Here is a 12,593-nt window from a genome sequence, read left to right on the forward strand (position 1 = left end):
GAGTCCGAAATTTTCGTATGCCTTTTTTCGTGTTCATCATCCAATGCGTATTAATCCATTGCAAAACAATTCAAAATGGAGTCTTCAAGCAGTGAGGATGATTTTGTTGTCCTCTCTCTTCTTAAAAAGAGAAAAAGAAAGAGGAAATATTGGGTCCATCCAATCCTGAGATTGCGTAGAGAAGAGGGAGAGTTCCACCTCCTTTTTAAGGAGCTGTGGGATTATTCTGAGTGATTCAAAGTTTACTTCAGGATGTCAGTTTGATGCTTTGTTAGCGAGTCACTTATTAAAAAGAGGACCACCAATATATATGTATTTCACACTTTTTTGTCATACAGCGCTTTGTGCTGCGAGACGAATTGGTTCAACTTGTCAGACGCCATTCTGGATTTTGGCGTTTGCTTGTATGGTGGCTCTGAATTGTCAAAAGATCTCTCAAAATGCTCGCTACGGATGCAAAAATTGCAGAAAATTTAACCTGATCTGAATTTTTTTTATGACGGACGAAAGTTTCGGAGGCAGTCAGTAAACGTGATTGACACAATATGAGGTCGTATTTATTTTTTAATGTGTGAAAATTTGGGACTCAGTGTGCAAAGACCTTAAGATTTTAGAAGTTAATACTTTTATTTAGCAAGGATGAATTAAATTGATTAAAAGTGACTGTAAATACGTTTACATTATTACAAAAGACTTCTATTACAAATAAAAATGCTGTTCTTTTGAACTTTCAATTTAATCAACGAATCCTGAAAAAAATGATCACGGTTTCCACAAAAATATTAAGCAGCAACTGTTTTCAACATTGATAATAATAAGAAATGTTTCTTGAGCACTGGAGTAATGATGTTGAAAATTCAGCTTTGCCACCAGAGGAATAAATTACATTTTAAATTGTAATAATATTTCACAATATTACTGTTTTACTGTATTTGTAATCAAATAAATGCAGCCTTGGTGAGAATAAGAAATTTCTTTAAAAAAATAAAATTAAATTAAAAAGTCTAACCGAACAAACTTTTGAACGGTAGTGTATATAAAGAAAAAATAAACCCTGAGTGATGTTTTGAGCTCACGCTACTTAGTGAAGAATATTTAGAAGAATAATCTACAAGAAATCAGATCAAGTATGGGCAAACTCAAACACACAGGAGTGATGACACATTCTGACTGATTTTTTCCAACAGGTGTGTTAGCATAGAAAGATGTAATAAGATTATTAGAGAAGACAAAAAGGTTGACATGTATTAAATAAGTTCATGGAATGGCAAGGGTGGGGCAAGGTCTTTCAATTACAGACATGTGAGTGGTATCAACAGCCCTACCTACGAAAAGAAAAAAAAAAATCACCAATGGAATGATTTTGCTGTGCCAAGAGGTCAAATTTCATATACGTGATATTATGATATTATGAAATACAAATGGAAAACATTTCATTATTTGTATGCATGAAGGTCTTTTAAATTGTTATGACTGGATGTGGCAGATTAAGAGGTTTAATTACATTTTAATATGGTGAAACTACTGTTCATGAAAGTGTTAGCTATCTCCTATAGACCTTCTCAACCTAGCCTAGCCTAACGCTTGCTCAAACATTCAATTGAAAGGCAAAATCTTCAACACTTCAGGTTAAACCTTGAGAGCTGCCTACTAGATGGCATTTTTGGCATCATATGTCTGTTCAAATGATCCAAGAGACAAAAATGTGGCCAAACCTAACAAATTGCCTACCCATATAGCTTCTTTGGACATCATATGCATTTTTGGAACATTCAATTTTTAAGCCCAAAACTAATTATATTAACTTTTGGGTGTTCAATTGAAACTTTTAACAGCTCATATTACAACATTAACAGTCATTTTGGGCATGAAATAAATGTTTGAATGGTCAAAAGGGACACTTCAAATTAAAACCTAGTGAGCTGCCTACTTGGACATCAATAAACTTCAGATTAAAACCTACACAACATTTTGGCCATCATATGCACAAGTGTTCAATTTAAACTTTGACACCTCAGGTTACAACCTAAACATTTTTTGGGATGATATGAGTGCTCGAACTTCTAAAGTTCAAATTAGAAGCTAGTGAGCTGACTATCTAGAGAGCATTTGTGGGCATCATGTGCACATTCAAAGGTTTAATTTAAACTTTAACTTCAGATTAAAACCTAGACAACATTTTTACCCATCATATTACTTCTGAACAATCAAAAAGGACAAAAACTTAAACCTAATAAGTTGCCAACCTAAACACCAGTTGATGTAAACACCATGCCTATGATGCCTAAAAATGCTACGGTCTTCCTCTCATGTTCTGTTCCACAGCTCTGTGAGCACAGCTTCTAAACTCACAACACAGCATCATGATTACTTTCAGATTGCAACTGGTTGTCATTAATTACTCCAAAATTTCCGTTTGCAACGACAGAATCAGCATTTTATTGGTGCAATGGAAAGATTTCTCTGATGCCATCTACAACAACCTTTGGTATCCTTGTTTATGCTAGTAAATAACTGCAGGTCAGACGGAGACTCTGACAAAGGGCCCTCGTGCAGCCACATGCTGGTTATGACCACACGTTTTGAAAAACACAGAAACGTGCATGTAAAAGACAAACGCAACCATTAAACAGATTGCTGTCAGTTGTCAAGAATATCCCAAACTGACATCAAAAACACTGATGAACTACAGAAAGTAAGACGCACAATCCTGCAAACAATTAGGCATCACTTTGATCAAAGCAAACTAAACTGATCAGTGTTTAATATGGAAGAATGTGTGCTTCTCAAACAAAAGAAATCTCCTGATGCTCACTGGAGAATGCACCCACCGAAGGGCTGCCCTCGACTAAAAATTCTTCTAGTCGTTTATTTAAGCAATTAGTTGACGAATCGCACGCGTATATTAACAAGCCATATAAATCATAATAATGAGCCTTTAATTTCCTATATATAATACAAGGCCTAATCAACGCTCAAGCGCACACATAAAGCTACAGGCAAAAGTAATGATTATGAATATGTCGAGAAAAACAGCAAGGAGACTGTCTAAACATTTTAATAATTTATTGATAACTTTTTCTGTGTTTTCGGCTGCTGAGATCAAGTCGACGATGCTGACTCGTCATCTCCTCAATAGTGGACCCGCCTATATGCATGTTTCATATGGATTACATAATCTGAGAATATTTGTTTTCCACTTGAGTTGGTTGACAATCGCTTGACATTTTAAGCTTTCTGCAGATACAAACACTTGGATATGTGCCTATTAATAGTGCAAATTTATCTAGGTTAACGTTAGTGTGAGCAGCCATGTAAAAAGTTGCAACTACTTACATGTTTTAAATGATATTTGACTGAGCCATATTTGAGGTCGATGAATGATAGGTGAACATTTGGATTTCCTTCCCGACATACTGTAATTAGGACCCGCCATTAAAGGGTTAGTTCACCCAAAAATGAAAATTGTCATTAATTACTCACCCTCATGTCATTCCACACCTGTAAGACCTTTGTTCATCTTCAGAACACAAATTTAAGATATTTTTGATAAAATCCAATGGCTCAGTGAGGCCTCCAATGACAGCAAGACAATTAACACGTTCAATACCCAGAAAACCACTAAAGACATATTTAAAACAGTTCATGTGACTACAGTGGTTCAACCTTAATGTTATGAAGCGATGAGAATACTTTTTGTGCGGCACAAAAAACCAAAAAAAAAAAGCGACTTTATTCAACAATATCTAGTGATGGGCGATTTCAAAACACTGCTTCATGAAGCTTCGAAGCTTTACAAATTTTTTGTTTCGAATCAGTGGATCGGAGCGTGTATCAAACTGCAAAGTCACGTGATTTCAGTAAACGAGGCTTTATGTCATGTCATAAGTGTTTCGAAATTTCAATTTCGAACCACTGATTCGAAACAAAAGATTTGTAAAGCTTCGAAGCTTCATGAAGCAGTGTGTTGAAATCACCCTTCATTATATATTGTTGAATAAAGTTTTTTATTTTTTTATTTTGGCACACAAAAAGTATTCTCGTTGCTTCGTAACATCAAGGTTGAACCACTGTAGCCACATTAACCGTTTTAAATATGTCTTTAGTAGCTTTCTAGGCATTGAAAGTGTTAATCATCTTACTGGCAATGCAGGCCTCACTGAGCCATCGGATTTTATGAAAAATATCTTAATTTGTGTTCCTAAGATGAATGAAGGTCTCATGGGTGTGGAATGGGTGTGCCTCATACGTCCTGAAAAGTGAAGCTGCGGGTTCTCTGATCGCCCCCTGGTGGCTGGATGCAGTACAGGTCATAAACCCCGCCCTCTCAATGCAGACGAATGAGACTTAAGTCAAAACATAAAAATAAATTATGCTTCAAATAAAATTTTCCGAAAGTTGGTTTTGGTCATTTGAGGTAGTTGTTATCACGCTGATATATATTCAATTGTTCGTTTTTGTGATAAATTTGATTTTAGCTAGCTGGCGTGCCGTCATGATTCACAGTTGATTGACAGCTTGTCTGAGGACTGTCGGGGCTTCGAGAGGAGATTGAAGATATATAACTAACTATTAATTTTCGATTTCTGTGTTATTTCACATCGACAAAAGGAGTTGTTCAGCAGTAAACTGTACTAACTGACCTACAGGATCTGACGGATCACTGAGCTTTTCTCTGTAACGTTAATTGTGGGCGTTATAAGCTAATTAATAAATGTTATTAGTTAAGATAACACACCTAATATTAACCATGTCGGAAAAAAGCAGGTGATCGTTATCTGGCAGTTACTAATTATTTTTAAGGGTATAAAATAATAATTAGCAGGATAAAACTAATGATAGCCTACTCTAATTACAGCAATCGATCTCCTGTATCGTTAATTTAACTTTATTTAAAATGGCAGGACTGTTTCTGACATTTTAGAGTTGTTTCTAGTGGCATATTATATTGAGTTTATCTACTGAATTTGCTGTTTCAAAAATATTATTGCTCTAAGAAACAGAATAGGCTATTATTTTATAGGTAGAATTTTTAATTGTGTATAATTTATAAAGCCTATTTAAAATACATCAATGATGACACAGTCGTCTGGGCAGAAGTTTGATACCGCGACTCCGCCCCCAGGCTCCACTGACGATTCCTTCTGCGCATGCCCAGGCTCCAAACTTTTTTCTTTTTTTTTGACGTTTTTGCGTAACGTATCAGCGCCCATCATCGTCCATTTTGGATTCAGTTCATTACAATGGAAGGAAGCGCCGTCACGTCGTCCATCTTTTTTTACAGTCTATGGTGTGGAACGGCATGAGGGTGAGTAATTAATGACAGATTTTTCATTTTTGGGTGAACTAACCCTTTAACAATCTGTCCCTCAGGGACTTCGCCATAAGTTTGTTTTTCTGCGACTAACCGACTAATAAAATTTTTGGTCGACAAAGCTTCTTCTAGTCAACTAACAATTGGTAGAACATTCCCTACTGAAATCCATTAATCAGTATTAATTGTGTGTTGCTTTTTATAGACGTAAAGTGACCTTCACCCGACTCTTCTTTTCAACATCAACTTTTTCAAGTTTTCATGCCAGGACAGTTGCCTGTTCATTTGAGGATGGAGGCAAAATTGCACCTAGTCACACATTCCTGCCTCCTTGATGCTGAGTAATGGGGAGGTTGTCTACCTTTATACCACTCCTAACGACTCTCAACAGCTCCCAGCATGCTTGAATGACAGCGCTGACAGATCCAACATGCTCTTGAACATCACCATCCCCAGACCTGCGTGGGGGCGGCAGCTTGTTTTGTTGACCCGCTGCCCCGGCAACAGGTGCAACATTGCGAGCAAGCACCACAACTTCCTGTCACGGTGCAGAGAATGTGGAAAAGGCGGAGGACACAAAGAGGGAGACGCCCACAATTGGAGCCACTGAGATGTTTGTCTCGTTCGTCACTTTTCTTCAGCCATAGGATCTATGTTTTGACAGCCTCAGATGATGTCGTTAGCAGTTACTAGCAGTCAGTCTAAACACAATTTATCCTTAATCCATCTTTTTCTTCAGATTGTTAAGATGAACTTGGCATTCAGCTGCTTGTCTAATTGACACAACAATATATTAAAAGCCTCAACATGCAGACTTTGTTTTGTGGAGTGCTGGGAATTCCTGTCACTTTTCAAGACGGTCCTAAAAAAGCAAAACAAAATGATTTCAAATGATCTATGATAGAAAAGTACTTTTTTTACGTTTACAGCATGGTATCCCAGTACAATTCTTAAATGTTTTTAGGATTATTATTTTTTAAGAGTAAAGGGGCCTTGAGATTAAGAATCAAAATTACCTTTAGATTTTTACTAGTACTATCCACCTTTTTCCCTACAGCCCATTACGCTTTGCATTAATTATGGGTGTTAAACTGTAAACAATCAGTGAAATGTTCGCTCTATGAACGCAATACTCTTTTTAAAAAAAAAAACTGGGCATAATGAGATGACATTATTCTATTCATCGTTCAACTATCGAACATTAAAAGAAAATTTAAAGGCACAATATGTATGATTTTTGAAAGAAATCTAATATAGGTTATATATTTTGTTTACTTGTGTGCTTGCATTATCCCAAATGTTTCCAAGAATGTTTAAATTCAGAGAAATAAGCAATTTATCCCGGTCGCCTATCAATGACATCATACCCTTGTTTTTTTTTTTATTAGATCAAATAACCGCGATCAGATGGTTATTTAATTATCGCGACAGGCCTAGTTAATAAATCTTTAATGCATTAGCTCATCCATAAATGTGATTTCTGTCCAGTTGGATTCTTTTCCACCGGCTGTGATTCCGCAAAAATCAAGGCATCATAAAGCTACGCCTTTGTTTTGAATAAGCAACCTCTAGTGGCGAAAATTACATATTATGCCTTTAAAAGTTTAAAAACCTCAACAAAGTACATTCAACAGACCAGAATAATGTAACCCCAAAAGCACGATAATTTCCGCAGCAAAAAAACGAGAGATTCTTCATGCATTCCAGTGAATTATTAATGGGATATATCATAAATTAAATCGGGAGAACAGACCACAAATGCAGAGGTGTCATCTTTTTTTTCATACTGTTATAGCAGAATACAAAGAAAAAAAGAAGAAAATAATCAGGAGGAAAAGACCTCTTGCCATAGATATTCTTGTGATACCATGTCACATAAAATATCAATCAGATAACGAATAATGCAAGCTTATAGTTTGAAATGATTTGTTTCAATCTTTTTGAATAGAAGTTACCCAAACCAGAAGTGTCGCCCATAATTCAAAAGCTCGTCAGGAAAAAGGTGGATAGAAACACTGTAATGGTGCAGTCAAATTTACTGTTGTTCTGCAAAATTTCACAGGGTGAAATCCAGTCATGTCAATAAGGATCAACACAACTGTAAATTTCTTGTGAGGGAAAAATATTTCCTCATGCAGATTTCACATTGTGTTCAACAGAAAGCTGCTTAATTTGAAAGTGACCTCTGTGTCAACACTATTGACAATGGACATTTTTGCCCACAAAAATTGGTCTAAATGTGACCGCACCTTTATTTTCAAAACTCAAAACTATATAAGGCTATAAGAACAAGCTGTTCTCTTCCACACATTATGACTGAATGCATCAGCACATAATTGCTTCCATAGAAACACATCAATGTCTACTTTCACATCATCATCTCCATGATCTGGTGCCCAGCAGGCCAAATAATAAAAGAGCAGCAGAATAGCCACTGTTCATACACACAAAAAGGTCTAATTAGACGTCGTTCAGATAGGACAAATTCATTCATCCGTCTATGCCTTGCTTTAAAGTTAAAAGAAGTTCAGCACGTCACATCCACTCTGATGTGTCTAGCTGTGAGAAAGCAAAAACATGTCAGTCTGCACTGTTTTTAATTGTTTTCCTATGTAAATATGCACTTGACGGATGTCTTTGACCATTACGGTGTTCCTCGCTAGCACGTTTTTAAAGACAAGTTAAAAAGATTAAGATAATTGTGCCACTCATGGCTGTGGAAACCAGCATTAGGAAAAAGAATCTTAAAGGGATACCAAAAAATCATCGTCACTTGCTCCACCAAACTTGTATGACTTTCTTTCTTCCATGGAACAAAAAAGAAAATGTCAAAATGTTGAATTTTTTTTTTTTGTCTACAATGAAAGTGAATGGAGTTCAGTGTTGTTTGGACTCTTCAAAATATCTTTTATCGTGTTCTGAAGAAGTAAGATATTCAGGTTTAGAATGAGGGTGAGAAAATTATGAAATTTTGGGTGAATTTATTTGACATTTCAGCTGATATTATTTGTGAATCAGAGTAGGTATTGCGAAGAAGCTGTTACTGAAAGATTAAGTAGTTAAAATCTCTTCTTTAACCGGCAACAAATACTTTAGATATAACAGTGCACTCATATTATGTACGAATGGGGAAAAAGTGCAACGTACAATAGAGCAAAGTAAGTCCCACCTTCTAAATAAAAGCTTTTAGATTTCAGGATTAACCCCAATCAAGTAGATAGGACTTGGTCTTGGATGCCAGAAATAGTTACCCGGGGGCATTGCAAATATGGCTGCTGAGTGAACAGACTTTCCTTGAAAGGGACTTTACTAGCAAGCCAAGCCATAAGTAATGTAAAGCATCTGTTGATGGTTATTTAATATTTATGGCTTAGGGTGCAGTATAAGCTACCTGGGCAAGAGTAAACAGCTAGATACAGATTTATAAACCCTTCACCATTAGTCCGGATAATTTTCACTGTTGTCAGCATTCATACTTGTTTCCTATGCAAAGATATTAGCCAGTCATAACAGTGGGTGTTTGAGCAGCAACAAAACCACACATTTATATCAATATAGATGGAGACGGAGTGAAAAATATATTAATTACCAGCGTTGAGGTTAAAGCTTTAAAAGTAATGCGAGTTATGTAATCAGATAACTTTTTTCATGTAACAAGTAATGCATTACTTTTAAAATTACAACAAAATATCTGTGTTACTTTTTTAAATAAGTACAAGTTACTTTGTTTTCCCTTCCGTTTTGACTGACACCTCTCCTGTCCCCATGTTCAGAGAAATAGGGAGTAAGTGTAGAGGTGTTGTGTGTGTGCTGTGTAAAGTAAACTTGATGGTTATTGTAGTTCTAAAGTAAATGTGATAATGCTTTTAATCATCTTACTTGCATGAAATCTGATTCAGTATTCCTCAAAATGAATAAAAAGAGTGAAACTCTGAATATTACGTAACCAAAACCAAGCCCCATGCATTTCTTCAAAATAAAACTACAAGTGTTTAGTTGGAAATCTCAATGGTGTCCTGGTCTGTGGAGTCTTTCACCACCTTTTAATAGATCCAACTATCACTACCAGTTATTGCAGCAGGGAAGATGTTGCCCAACCATAATCATTCACTCATGCCAAAGGACTGCTGCAACTGATGCTGTTGGACATAGCATGATAAAAGACATTTACATACTTGGATGGCTCTGCACAATCCCCCCCCACCCGCCAAAAAATAAAAAAGAGTGGCTGCTGCGTTGAAGAATATCAACCACAAAATTTATCGGTTTCCTTTTGATTAGTTAATGCTGACATGACGGAGGAGTTAAAAATAAATTGCTACACAGTTGACCTTTCTGTCAATACCAAAAAACTGCAATGGCATGTTATTCACTGTTAAACAGATGGTGAGAAACATTCAACTAAAGACTAAAAAAAAAAAAAAAGAGACCTCAAAACTAAACAGGGGTCATCGAGGAGGAAAACTTTTCTTAATGACATTTTAGTTGGTCACTCTTTATTTTAAGATTCTATTAGTTAACATGAATGAACAATGAACAGTGCTTATGCACCATTTATTAATTTGTATTGTCTGTCACTAATGATTATTTTGATAATCGAGTAATCGGTCGATTATTTTGACGATTAATCGAGTAATCAGGTTTTTTTGGGGTGGTAATAAAGACCTAAGGCAAACAATAGCCTTTAAAATGACTTAAAATACATATAATAACAACGAGGCAATAATAATTGGTTCAAATAATCATTTGGTTTTATTGAACACTACTAAAATACATTATGTAATAAACATAATATTAACAATATGTCCATTATGTATTATAATAAATGCCTGCAGAAGGCACTAACAGCCTGGTGATTATTGTTGTCACACTATACAATCAAATCCTTGTTTAATACTAGCTAAACAACATTTCATTCAATTGTCCACTTAATATTTAATATTGGGCCACTTCTTTCCAATAGTAATGTTACAGCCACTGCAATTTCTTGAACAAGAATATGTGGACATCAGGGTTCCCACTCTTTTTCAGCGATCATTTTCCAGGACTTTTCCAGGACATTTTCAATTTTACTATGGTAGGAATAAAAGACAAGGATCACGCCCTAAAGTAATATATTGCTCTCTAAGTCTTTAAAAGGCGTACAGTTTATTGCCATGACTTAAACATATAAAATCAGTTTTTAATATGAGCTCTTGTCATACATTATGACTATGGAAACTTGTTTCCGCCACAGAATTTAAAAAAAAGTCACAATTACCTTTTTTGTATCTCACTATTCTGACTTTTTTTCCCCTCGGAATTTCGAGTTTTCGAGCTTGGAATTTTTTAGAATTTTGAGATAAAAAGTTGCAATTACCTTTTTAATTTTTTATTCAGCAGCAGACACTTCCATAGTTTATTGCCATAACTTAACTATAAAATCAGTTTTTAATATGAGCTCTTAATCATACATTATGACATATTGTTCTCATTACCAGTGTCCATATCATAGCAAAAAATAGTGGAACTATTTTAATGTTTTGTTTAACTATTTGAAAATAAAAATATTAGTCAAAGACAAAATCGATGAACAACAAAGAAACCCATAACACGTAACAGAATATGTGGCAGGTCTATTAGTTATTTCTGTCCCATCCAATGCTGGTTATCACCATGTCAATCAATATAATTTTGGATTCAATCCCGCATTTAAATAAGTTAATCATTCCCAAAACTTTGCAGTGTGTATACTTAGCAGCATGAAAAACTTTCAAATTGCGAATGGGTTAAAAAAAAATACATTTTCCTTTTTTAATCACTGCAGCTGTCAATCACTTCAGCGCAAACTCACAAAGTTCTGCACTGTTGTGAAAACTCCTGTTATAATCAATGAAGCTAGCTACACTGCACAATTAATCTCTTATTGACCTTATATTGCATCAAAATTATTAGTTAGCAAGTTACTGAATTAGGTAGCTGCTTACTAATTAACATTTTCTGCATACATTTGAGCAGTTAATAGCATTAGCCAACTGCTGCAAGTGGCAACACAAGACTAAACATCATCATTGAAAATACTATGTCAAAACTCAGCATTCCTGCAATTTCTGCAACTAATGGTAATTGTTTTTGGACAATAATAAACTTTTTGTTCTCAACTAAAGAAAAACCTAAGAACTTTTTAAAGAAAAAATTTTCAAGGACAACAACAAGATTTTCCAGGACATTTTTCATTTTCTCTAATTTTCCATGTGTTTTCCAGGACTGGAAACTTTGTCATCAATTTTCCAGGTTTTCAAAGTTTTCCAGGATGAGTGGGAACCCTGGGACATGAAAACATGCAAATTCTGAGCGAGGGTTTAAACTTTTGTTCGCATATTTAGAAACATGATGATGTATTTTCCTGTGTTGGCATAGTTTATAAATGATTTACCTTATACATCTGATGAATTGGGGCATGTTGCGTATCCAGATGAACGTTATAAGCAACCCAAACTCACAGTATATACACAGAATGAGTTTGAGACGCGCTCCACGCATGTAAATGATCACAGTGCAACATGAAACTCTGTGACTTTATATGCTTTACCAAATGCATGTTATTGGAAACCCAAAACTATAGAGACTGAGTTGGTGTGGAGCAGCATTTACTGTGTGTGAATGTAACCTGCACTCATGTAATTAATTCAAGCGCATACATAGGCTTTTGAACATGCAGCGCATATTTGTTTAATTTAAAGGATTAGTTTACTTTCAAATGAAAATTAGCCTAAGCTTTACTCACCCTCAAGCCACCCTAGGTGTATAAGACCCCCTTCCGTATTCAAGTTACGAAAAAAGTGTAAACTGGCATTGCGTCAGGTGTAGGACATAGCGTAAGGGTTTTGAACTGCAAGAGTTTTACACTTTCTTCGTACATTGAATACGGAAGGCGGTCTTGCGGAAGCTAGATATTTTACTTCATAACTTGTTAAATATGGATTTTTTTTTTTTTACACAAACACATCGCTTCACTTCAGAAGGCCTTTATTAACCCCCCGGAGCCATGTGGAGTACACATTTATGATGGATGGATGTGAATGGAAGTACTTTAGCTCATACTCGTGAACCATTCATTGCCATTATAAAGCTTGGATGCGTCAGGATACTTATTAATATTTCTCAGATTGCGTTCATCAGAAAGAAGAAAGTCATATACACGTAGGATGGCTTGAGGATGAGTAAAGCTTGGGCTAATTTTCATTTAAAAGTGAACTAATCCTTTAATAGCAGCATTTGTGAATTCAAAATAGCACTA

The 12,593-nt window shown here is 35.5% G+C and overlaps 1 protein-coding gene across 2 annotated transcripts in view; it reads right to left on the reverse strand.

The window, feature by feature from the left end:
- spryd3 (SPRY domain containing 3) overlaps positions 1-12,593 on the reverse strand; it is a 50,782-nt gene that overhangs the window by 20,012 nt on the left and 18,177 nt on the right. The window lies entirely within an intron of this gene.

This window comes from Megalobrama amblycephala, linkage group LG24 (genome assembly GCF_018812025.1).
Source record: "Megalobrama amblycephala isolate DHTTF-2021 linkage group LG24, ASM1881202v1, whole genome shotgun sequence".
Classification (NCBI taxonomy): domain Eukaryota; kingdom Metazoa; phylum Chordata; class Actinopteri; order Cypriniformes; family Xenocyprididae; genus Megalobrama; species Megalobrama amblycephala.